Here is a 10,518-nt window from a genome sequence, read left to right on the forward strand (position 1 = left end):
CTTCTGCCACAAATTCCCCCAGCTGTAAGTCTTCCAACCTTCTAAGTATTCCTTTATATGTGGTTCAGAGTTCTGGGACCATCCCCTGAGCCTGCTTGTTCGGGTATTCTGTGTTGTTGTTGGCGGAGCTCTCTGCTATACATCCACCCGGTCCGCCATCTTGTTTGTTCTCCTCGATGGCTACTGTTTTTTTAAAAAAAATATTTATATATTTACATCATAATCACAATTTAATCCAACATTATATCCTTTACGATTATATTAAAGTGATTATCTAACTAATGAATTAAGGAACCCTGGTGGCAGAGTGATTAAGTGCTCAGATGCTAACAGAAAGTTCAGAGGTTCAAACCTTCCAACTCCTCCATGACAGAAAGATGTGACAGTCTGCTTTCAAAAAGATTACAGATTTTGAAACCCTATGAGACAGTTCTGCTTTGTCCTGTAGGATTACTCTGAGTCAGAATCAGCTCAACTGCAATGGATTTGGTTTTGGTAAGCTAGTGCATTTGCTCTGAAACATGTTTCTATGGCCTCTACCAGGTACTTGATTTATGTCATTTCACTTCAATATTGTAACAACCCTTGAAGGCAGGCAGGTGACATAAGCTGTAAACAAGGAATCAGCTCAGGAGGTCAAATACCTATCAAAGTCAACACAGCTGTTGAGCAGAGACTCCTATTAATAGGTGTTTGACTCCTAAGACTGTGCCTTTTCTATCATATCACCCTGCCTACTCTATCATATGGACAGAAGTGTGTGTGTGTGTGTGTGTGTGTGTGTGTGGGTGGGTGGGTGGATGAGTGGTGGTGGTAGCATAGGGTAGACAAGGTCTCAAGACAGAACATGTGGCCATGGGGTAATGAGGTCATAACAATCTTTTCATCATTTTAAACCGTAAATGGTTTTTTGCTTTTAATGGAAAACCCGCAGATTAAAATATTGAATTTCTGGAACCCCCTTGAGTTCAAAGCAGACAGTTCATTTTACGAAGCCATAAGGCATATGCAAATTTGTCAGCCATCAAATACATCCAGCAGGTAGCTCAAAGCATCCTGTAATGCATGAAAAAGCAGAGGTTATTTTTTGTAAATTCTATAGCTGCCTCTGGGAACCAGGGTGGTTAGTTTGATGGACCTCAATTGTTTTTTTTCAGGTTAAAAGATTAAATCAATATGGAAAGCGCTTTCTTGACCTCAGACTACCTTGAGTTCAATGGGATATGCTTGAGAGGAATGCAATTCCAGGTCTGAGAAGTGGGAAGCTTTGGGCAAGAGGTGACTTAGAGGTGGAGGACTGTGGTAACACATTCTCCATCAATTCCCTTATCTCCTGATTAAACTGCTTTGTAGAAGCTTTCCTTAAGGTAAATCTTTCAATTGATTTTGCTGTCAACAGTCAGTTCAAACTTACATAAGAAAGGAAGATTAGTATCTTACTGGTTAAGTGCTTTAGTAATTTGCCCTCCATGTTAAATTATGAGCTTTATCAGCTCTGAGAGACTTAATTTTCAGAGCAGGATGAAAATGATACTATTTGGACAACTGTTGATCTTTACATTCTAGTCATTTGGGAGTTTGGCAGTTTCAACTGCTCTGTAAGTTTAGTGTTTTTGCTAAGTTCCAACACATAGGCACCCTGGGTACAACAGAACAAAATACTGCCTTTTCCTGTGCCATCCTCACAATCTCTGCTATGCCTGAGTTCATTGTTGCACCATTGAATAAAATCATCTTACTGAAAGTCTTCCTCTATTTCAATGGTCCTCTCCTTCTCCAGGGACTGGTCCCTCCTGATCATATGTCCAAAGTATGCAAAATGAAGTCTGTATGTTTTCAAGACAGATTTGTTTGTTCTTCTGGTAGAACATAGTACTTCATGAATATCATAATTAAAATACATAAAATTATTTATTGATGTTCCTTATACATTGTGCAGTTTTCACATGGATGTGAGGCAAGCTGAAAATACTATGGCTTGGGTCAGACACATGTGAGTCCTCAAACTTTTGTCTTTGTTTTTGAACACTTTCAAGATATCATGTGCAGCAGATTTGTCCAATGTAATGAGTCATGATTTCATAACTGCTGCTTCCATTGGCATTGATTGGCATTTAAAAAAATCATAATGTTGTTATTGGTTCATTTTAGAGGATTTGTGTTTTATTTTTGTTGTGGTGTAATCCAAACTGAAGACTGTGGTTTTTGATGTTCATTAGTAAGCGCTTCAAGTCCTTCACTTTCAATAAGCAAGGTTATGACATCTTCATATCTCTGGTTGTTAATGAGCCTTGCTCCAATCTTGATGCTGTGTTCTTCTTCACATATATTTTCCATTTTATTTGCTCAGTATATGTTGTTGTTGTTGTACGTGCTATTGAGTTGGTTCTGACCCATAGCACCCTTGTATAGGGTTTCCAAGGAGTGGCTGGTGAGCTTGAACCATCTAACTTGCAGATCAAACCAATTTTGCAGTCCAGCGCATTAACCCACAGCACCACACCTAGATGTCATCAATTCTGTTCCTACTCTGTGCACAACAGGATGAAACAATGCCCTCATTATTGTTGTTTCTTGATACCACTGCTGCTGCCATTGTGCCAATCCATCTTGTTGGGGGTCTTCTTCTTTTTCACTGACCCTCCACTCTATGAAACCTAATGTCTTTCTCTAAGGACTGGTCCCTCCTGATAACATTTCTGAAGTATGAGAGATGAAATCTTAGTATCCTGACTTCTAAGAAAGATTCCAACTGTACTTCTTCCAACACAGACATATTTATTCTTCTGGCAGGCCCTGGTACTTTCAGTATTCTTCTTCAACATGACAACTCAAATGCATCAGTTTTCCTATGATCTTCCTTATTCATTGTCCAACTTTCACATGCATATGAAGCTGTTGGAAATACAAAGTTTAGGGCTAGGCACAACTTAGTCCTCAAACTGGTATGTTCGCTGTTTAACAAATCGTCAACAGATTTGCCTAATGCAATAAATATATTGTTTGATTTCTTGGCTGCTGCTTGCATGAATATTGATTGTAGATCCAAACAAAATAACAACTTCAATCTTTTTTCCATTTATCATAATTTTTTAAATTGGTGAAATTGTGAGGATTTTTGTTTTCTTTAAATTGAGGTGCACTCAATATTGACGTCTTTGATCCTTTTCAGTAAGTATTTTACGTTCTCTTCACTTCCAGCAAGAAAGTTTGTATCACCTGTATGAATTCACAGTGTGTGAATGAGTGTTTCTCCAATCCTGCTGCCACATTTTTCTTTATGTAATCTAGCTTCTCAGGTTATTTGCTTAGCAAACAGATTGAATAAGTATGTTGGAAAACTACATCCCTGGTGCATACCTTTCCTGATTTTAAACCATTCAGTGTCCCATTGTTCTGTTAGAACAACTGCCTTTTGGTCTATGTACAGGTTTCTCAAGAGTACAATTAAGTGTTCTGAAATACCCATTCTTCACAATGTTGCCCATAGCTTTTCATGATCCACAAAGTCAAAAGCCTTTGCATAGTCAATAAAGCACAGGTAAATATCTTTCTAGTATTCTTAAAATCCACCTGACGTCAGCATGATAGCCTTAGTTCCATGTCCTCTTCTGAATCTGATTTGCATTTCTGGTAGTTCTTGGATGATGTACTGTCGCAACAGTTTTTGAAGGATCTGCACAAAGATTTTACTTGTGTGTGATATAACTGATATTGTTAGAGGAATTCCACAGTCTGGTAGGCAACCTCTCTTTGAAAGAAGCACATATATGGATATGTTTCAATCGGTTGACCAGGTAGCTGTCTTCCAGATTTCTTGACTTAGAGGAATGAGTACCTCAGTGCTGCATCGGTTTATTGAAACATTTCAATGTGTATTACATCAATTCCGGGTGCCTTGTTTTTTTCCAATACTTCCACTGTAGCTTGGACTTCTTCCTTCAGTACCATTGGTTCTTGATTATATACTACCTCTTGAAAAGAGTAAATATCAGCAGTTTCTTTTTTTGGCACAGTGATTCTGTGTATACTTTCCATCTTCTTTTGGTGCTTTATTAATCGTTCAATATTTTGGCAATTGTTGTTGTTAAGTGCCATTGAGTTGACTCTGATCCACAGCGACACAATATAGGATTTCCAAAGAAAAGCTGGTGAATTTGAACCACCAACCATGGAGTTCAAACTGACCTTACAGTCCAGCCCATTAGCCCACAGCACCATACCAGGACTCCATTTTGGCCATAGAATCCTTCAATATTACAAGTTGAGGCTAGACTTTTTTTCTTCAGTTCTTTCAGTTCGAGCAGTGCTAAGAGCGTTTTTTACCCTTTGGCTTTCTAACTCCAGGTCTTTGCATATTCATTGTAATAACTGCCTTTGTTTTTGAGACAAACTTTAAAACTTTCTGTTCAGCCCTTTTACTTCCTCTTTTCTTCCATTTGCTTTAACAGGTCTACATTAGATAGCAAATTTCAGTCTCTTTTGACATTTATTTATTTATTTCAATATCAGATGATTTTTTTTAACGGTCACATGATTGAGTTTTATAGGGGGAAACAACCAAATAAGGTTGATGAATAAAAAGGTGCTCTCTGAAAGACAAGTTCAAGAGTAGACAGAACAGAAGGGCTCTTTTCTTTTTCTTTTGTTTCTAATGTAGGAGAAAGAATGGGAGACAGGCACGTTGGAATCATTTTCAGTGGATGAGTCTGCCCTTCCTCATAGACCGTTGCAGTGGCTTCTCAGTCCGTCATTTCTTGGCTTCTGAGAAGGGGTTAGTCTTCTGTTATGTATTTATGATACATCATGGCCACCACCGGGGCCGAAAAATGGCTGGGATCAACCAATTGGTCCACCAACTGGAATTAGACTAGCGAGTCGTGATGAGAGTTTCCGAAGGTTTAGCTAGCTTCAGTCTGTCATCTGGATGAAGCTCCCCAAAGATGTATGCTTGGGACATTTTTCTAGCATCTGTAGAGTGACCAACATCCTCAAAGTTCTCAATAGCATCACCACCAGCTTCTTCTCCACCAGGGTGCTCCTCCAAGAACTTGGTGAGATCGTACACTTTGGGGTGCAGGATGAGCCAGCTGCTCTTGTTGTTGCTGTGCTTCTGGATCTCCTCTAGGGAGTAGTAGGTCAAGACCTTCTCCACAGGCACTGCCATCTTGGAAAAACAAGTCCACGGCCCTGCACCCACCCACGTCCCTGAGAAACACTGCAGCTTCCTTGACATCTGTTTTGGTCTTTTCTTTCTCTCTTGTCTTTTTATGACCTTTTACTTTCTTCCTGTGTGATGTTCTTTTTGTTTACTTTTTAAACTTTTAATTGGATATGAGTGAAGGTTTAAAGACAAGCTCATCAGCTTTACATACAACAGATCAGATGCTTTATTTCACTGTAATGATTACAATTCCCTCCATGTAACAGCAGCTATCCTGCTTCCTTCATTTGGTTCTGATTTTCATTCCACCCATTCTCAACTTGGAGTTTGGTTAAATGTTGCCCTTTTGGTTTTGAATGATAGACCATTCCCTGGTGAGCATGCTCTATTCATGTTGTTATCACTCTTTTATACCTATCTATTATTTGGCTGAAAATTGGGTCATTAGGTTGAGTTCCTTTGCAGATCTGAAGGGTGGCTCAGGGTCACAGACTCACGTTCTTCCAGTTTCTTTCTGACCAGTGAGCATGGTCTTTTCTTGTTTTTTAAACAAGTTCTGAGTTTTGTTCTACATTTTCTCCTGCTCTATTCAGCAGCTTCTAATGTGATTCCTTTCAGGGCCATTGGTAGTGGTAGCCAGGCACCATTTAGTTCTTTTAGTTTCAGAGTCATATAGACTGACATTCACATGTTCCATTTTTCCATTGCACAAGCTGATTCCAGGAGTGCTTGTGTGGTGATGTGGGTTAATGTACTGGACTGAAAAGTTGTGTAGACCTCAGGGTTGGTGGTTCAAGCTCACCACCTGCTTCTCAGGAACCCTACACAGGGTCGCCATGGGTCAGAACTGACTCAACGGCACTTAACAACAACAGTTGATTCCAATCTTCTTCAATTCTACACAGTCTTCTTTTTCTGCACACAAAAAAATCAGTAGCTGCATTTTAGATGACCACTCATTGCCTTTAAAGATCCTAGACATTACTTACCAAAGTAGGATGTAGAACATTATTTTTGTGGACTATGTTATGCCAGTTGTCCCCTGAGTCTCCAGGCCCATCAATTCATTGCCTTAAGATGATTGATAATATCTACTGTATGCTCCACCACATTTTATAGTTGTGTTTTCATCAAATGTATATATACATACATTCACACACACACACACACACACACACACACACACACATATATATATGTATATCTGTGTATATATAGCACTCTTTCCCCATACTCATTTAGCCTGTGTCTTTGGTAATGTAACTACCTGCAGAAAACTGTTGTTGCAAGGTTGTATATATATCACTATTTGCCACTATCCCCTTAGTTCTTGCATACCTCCCTATGCCTTCACCTGTTTTCATCACTGTTTGGCCAACCTCCCCTTTATATATTGTCTTCCCTGTAACTCAAGTTAACATTTGTCTACCCTCTAGTCAGTGAATTACTCTTCTTTCCCTCCCACCCGGGTAACCATCAAAGTGTACTTCTTTTAGAATGAAAACCTTTCCTTGAGTTTTTATAACAGTGGTCTCATTCAATATTTGCCCTTTGTGATTTCCTTATTTCACTCAGCATGATGTCTTCCAGGTTCATCCATGTTATGAGATGATTGGCAGATTCACTGTTATTCTTTCACGTTGCATAGTGTTCCATTGTGTGTAGGTACCAAAGACCAAAGTTTGTTTTTGCATTCTTCCATTGATGGGCATTTTGGCTATCTCCATCTTTTTTGCTATTGTGTATAGTACTGCGATGAATATTGGTGTGCACGTGTCTACTTGTGTCCTGACTCTTATTTCTTGTGGATGTATGCCAAGTTGAGGGAGTACTGGGCCATATGGTATTTCTATTTCCAACTTTCTGAGGAAGCACCACATCATTTTTCACAGTGGCTGAATCATTTTAAAGTCCCATCAGCAATGTAGGAGGGTTCCCAGTCTCTCTATATTCTCACCAGCATTTGTAGTTTTCTGTCTTTTTGAACTTTGTTAGTAGTGCTAGCATGAGATGATATCTCATTGTTGTTTCAATTTGCATTGGTGTGGCTCTGTGGGCTAATGCATCAGACTGCAAAGTCGTTTGAACTGCAAGGTCAATGGTTCAAGCTGAGTGATAACAACATGAATAGAGCATGCTAACCAGGGAATGGTCTATCATTCAAAACCAAAAGGGCAGCATTTAACCAAACACGAAGTTGAGAATGGGTGGAATGAAAATCAGAACCAAATGAAGGAAGCAGGATAGCTGCTGTTACATGGAGGGAATTGTAATCATTACAGTGAAATAAAGCATCAGATCTGTTGTATGTAAAGCTGATGAGCTTGTCTTTAAACCTTCACTCATATCCAATTAAAAGTTTAAAAAGTAAACAAAAAGAACATCACACAGGAAGAAAGTAAAAGGTCATAAAAAGACAAGAGAGAAAGAAAAGACCAAAACAGATGTCAAGGAAGCTGCAGTGTTTCTCAGGGACGTGGGTGGGTGCAGGGCCGTGGACTTGTTTTTCCAAGATGGCAGTGCCTGTGGAGAAGGTCTTGACCTACTACTCCCTAGAGGAGATCCAGAAGCACAGCAACAACAAGAGCAGCTGGCTCATCCTGCACCCCAAAGTGTACGATCTCACCAAGTTCTTGGAGGAGCACCCTGGTGGAGAAGAAGCTGGTGGTGATGCTATTGAGAACTTTGAGGATGTTGGTCACTCTACAGATGCTAGAAAAATGTCCCAAGCATACATCTTTGGGGAGCTTCATCCAGATGACAGACTGAAGCTAGCTAAACCTTCGGAAACTCTCATCACGACTCGCTAGTCTAATTCCAGTTGGTGGACCAATTGGTTGATCCCAGCCATTTTTCGGCCCCGGTGGTGGCCATGATGTATCATAAATACATAACAGAAGACTAACCCCTTCTCAGAAGCCAAGAAATGACGGACTGAGAAGCCACTGCAACGGTCTATGAGGAAGGGCAGACTCATCCACTGAAAATGATTCCAACGTGCCTGTCTCCCATTCTTTCTCCTACATTAGAAACAAAAGAAAAAGAAAAGAGCCCTTCTGTTCTGTCTACTCTTGAACTTGTCTTTCAGAGAGCACCTTTTTATTCATCAACCTTATTTGGTTGTTTCCCCCTATAAAACTCAATCATGTGACCGTTAAAAAAAATCATCTGATATTGAAATAAATAAATAAATGTCAAAAGAGACTGAAATTTGCTATCTAATGTAGACCTGTTAAAGCAAATGGAAGAAAAGAGGAAGTAAAAGGGCTGAACAGAAAGTTTTAAAGTTTGTCTCAAAAACAAAGGCAGTTATTACAATGAATATGCAAAGACCTGGAGTTAGAAAGCCAAAGGGTAAAAAACGCTCTTAGCACTGCTCGAACTGAAAGAACTGAAGAAAAAAAGTCTAGCCTCAACTTGTAATATTGAAGGATTCTATGGCCAAAATGGAGTCCTGGTATGGTGCTGTGGGCTAATGGGCTGGACTGTAAGGTCAGTTTGAACTCCATGGTTGGTGGTTCAAATTCACCAGCTTTTCTTTGGAAATCCTATATTGTGTCGCTGTGGATCAGAGTCAACTCAATGGCACTTAACAACAACAATTGCCAAAATATTGAACGATTAATAAAGCACCAAAAGAAGATGGAAAGTATACACAGAATCACTGTGCCAAAAAAAGAAACTGCTGATATTTACTCTTTTCAAGAGGTAGTATATAATCAAGAACCAATGGTACTGAAGGAAGAAGTCCAAGCTACAGTGGAAGTATTGGAAAAAAACAAGGCACCCGGAATTGATGTAATACACATTGAAATGTTTCAATAAACCGATGCAGCACTGAGGTACTCATTCCTCTAAGTCAAGAAATCTGGAAGACAGCTACCTGGTCAACCGATTGAAACATATCCATATATGTGCTTCTTTCAAAGAGAGGTTGCCTACCAGACTGTGGAATTCCTCTAACAATATCAGTTATATCACACACAAGTAAAATCTTTGTGCAGATCCTTCAAAAACTGTTGCGACAGTACATCATCCAAGAACTACCAGAAATGCAAATCAGATTCAGAAGAGGACATGGAACTAAGGCTATCATGCTGACGTCAGGTGGATTTTAAGAATACTAGAAAGATATTTACCTGTGCTTTATTGACTATGCAAAGGCTTTTGACTTTGTGGATCATGAAAAGCTATGGGCAACATTGTGAAGAATGGGTATTTCAGAACACTTAATTGTACTCTTGAGAAACCTGTACATAGACCAAAAGGCAGTTGTTCTAACAGAACAATGGGACACTGAATGGTTTAAAATCAGGAAAGGTATGCACCAGGGATGTAGTTTTCCAACATACTTATTCAATCTGTTTGCTAAGCAAATAACCTGAGAAGCTAGATTACATAAAGAAAAATGTGGCAGCAGGATTGGAGAAACACTCATTCACACACTGTGAATTCATACAGGTGATACAAACTTTCTTGCTGGAAGTGAAGAGAACGTAAAATACTTACTGAAAAGGATCAAAGACGTCAATATTGAGTGCACCTCAATTTAAAGAAAACAAAAATCCTCACAATTTCACCAATTTAAAAAATTATGATAAATGGAAAAAAGATTGAAGTTGTTATTTTGTTTGGATCTACAATCAATATTCATGCAAGCAGCAGCCAAGAAATCAAACAATATATTTATTGCATTAGGCAAATCTGTTGACGATTTGTTAAACAGCGAACATACCAGTTTGAGGACTAAGTTGTGCCTAGCCCTAAACTTTGTATTTCCAACAGCTTCATATGCATGTGAAAGTTGGACAATGAATAAGGAAGATCATAGGAAAACTGATGCATTTGAGTTGTCATGTTGAAGAAGAATACTGAAAGTACCAGGGCCTGCCAGAAGAATAAATATGTCTGTGTTGGAAGAAGTACAGTTGGAATCTTTCTTAGAAGTCAGGATACTAAGATTTCATCTCTCATACTTCAGAAATGTTATCAGGAGGGACCAGTCCTTAGAGAAAGACATTAGGTTTCATAGAGTGGAGGGTCAGTGAAAAAGAAGAAGACCCCCAACAAGATGGATTGGCACAATGGCAGCAGCAGTGGTATCAAGAAACAACAATAATGAGGGCATTGTTTCATCCTGTTGTGCACAGAGTAGGAACAGAATTGATGACATCTAGGTGTGGTGCTGTGGGTTAATGCGCTGGACTGCAAAATTGGTTTGATCTGCAAGTTAGATGGTTCAAGCTCACCAGCCACTCCTTGGAAACCCTATACAAGGGTGCTATGGGTCAGAACCAACTCAATAGCACGTACAACAACAACAACATATACTGAGCAAATAAAATGGAAAATAT

At 39.2% G+C, this 10,518-nt stretch overlaps 2 pseudogenes; one reads left to right on the forward strand and one right to left on the reverse strand.

Moving 5' to 3' along the window:
• Window positions 1-4,775: 4,775 nt before the first annotated feature.
• Window positions 4,776-5,167, reverse strand: LOC102812282 (annotated as a pseudogene).
• Window positions 5,168-7,677: 2,510 nt separating this feature from the next.
• On the forward strand, window positions 7,678-8,069 carry LOC102812655 (annotated as a pseudogene).
• The last annotated feature ends 2,449 nt before the right edge of the window (window positions 8,070-10,518 follow it).

Source organism: Chrysochloris asiatica, unplaced genomic scaffold (assembly GCF_000296735.1).
Source record: "Chrysochloris asiatica unplaced genomic scaffold, ChrAsi1.0 scaffold02345, whole genome shotgun sequence".
NCBI lineage: Eukaryota > Metazoa > Chordata > Mammalia > Afrosoricida > Chrysochloridae > Chrysochloris > Chrysochloris asiatica.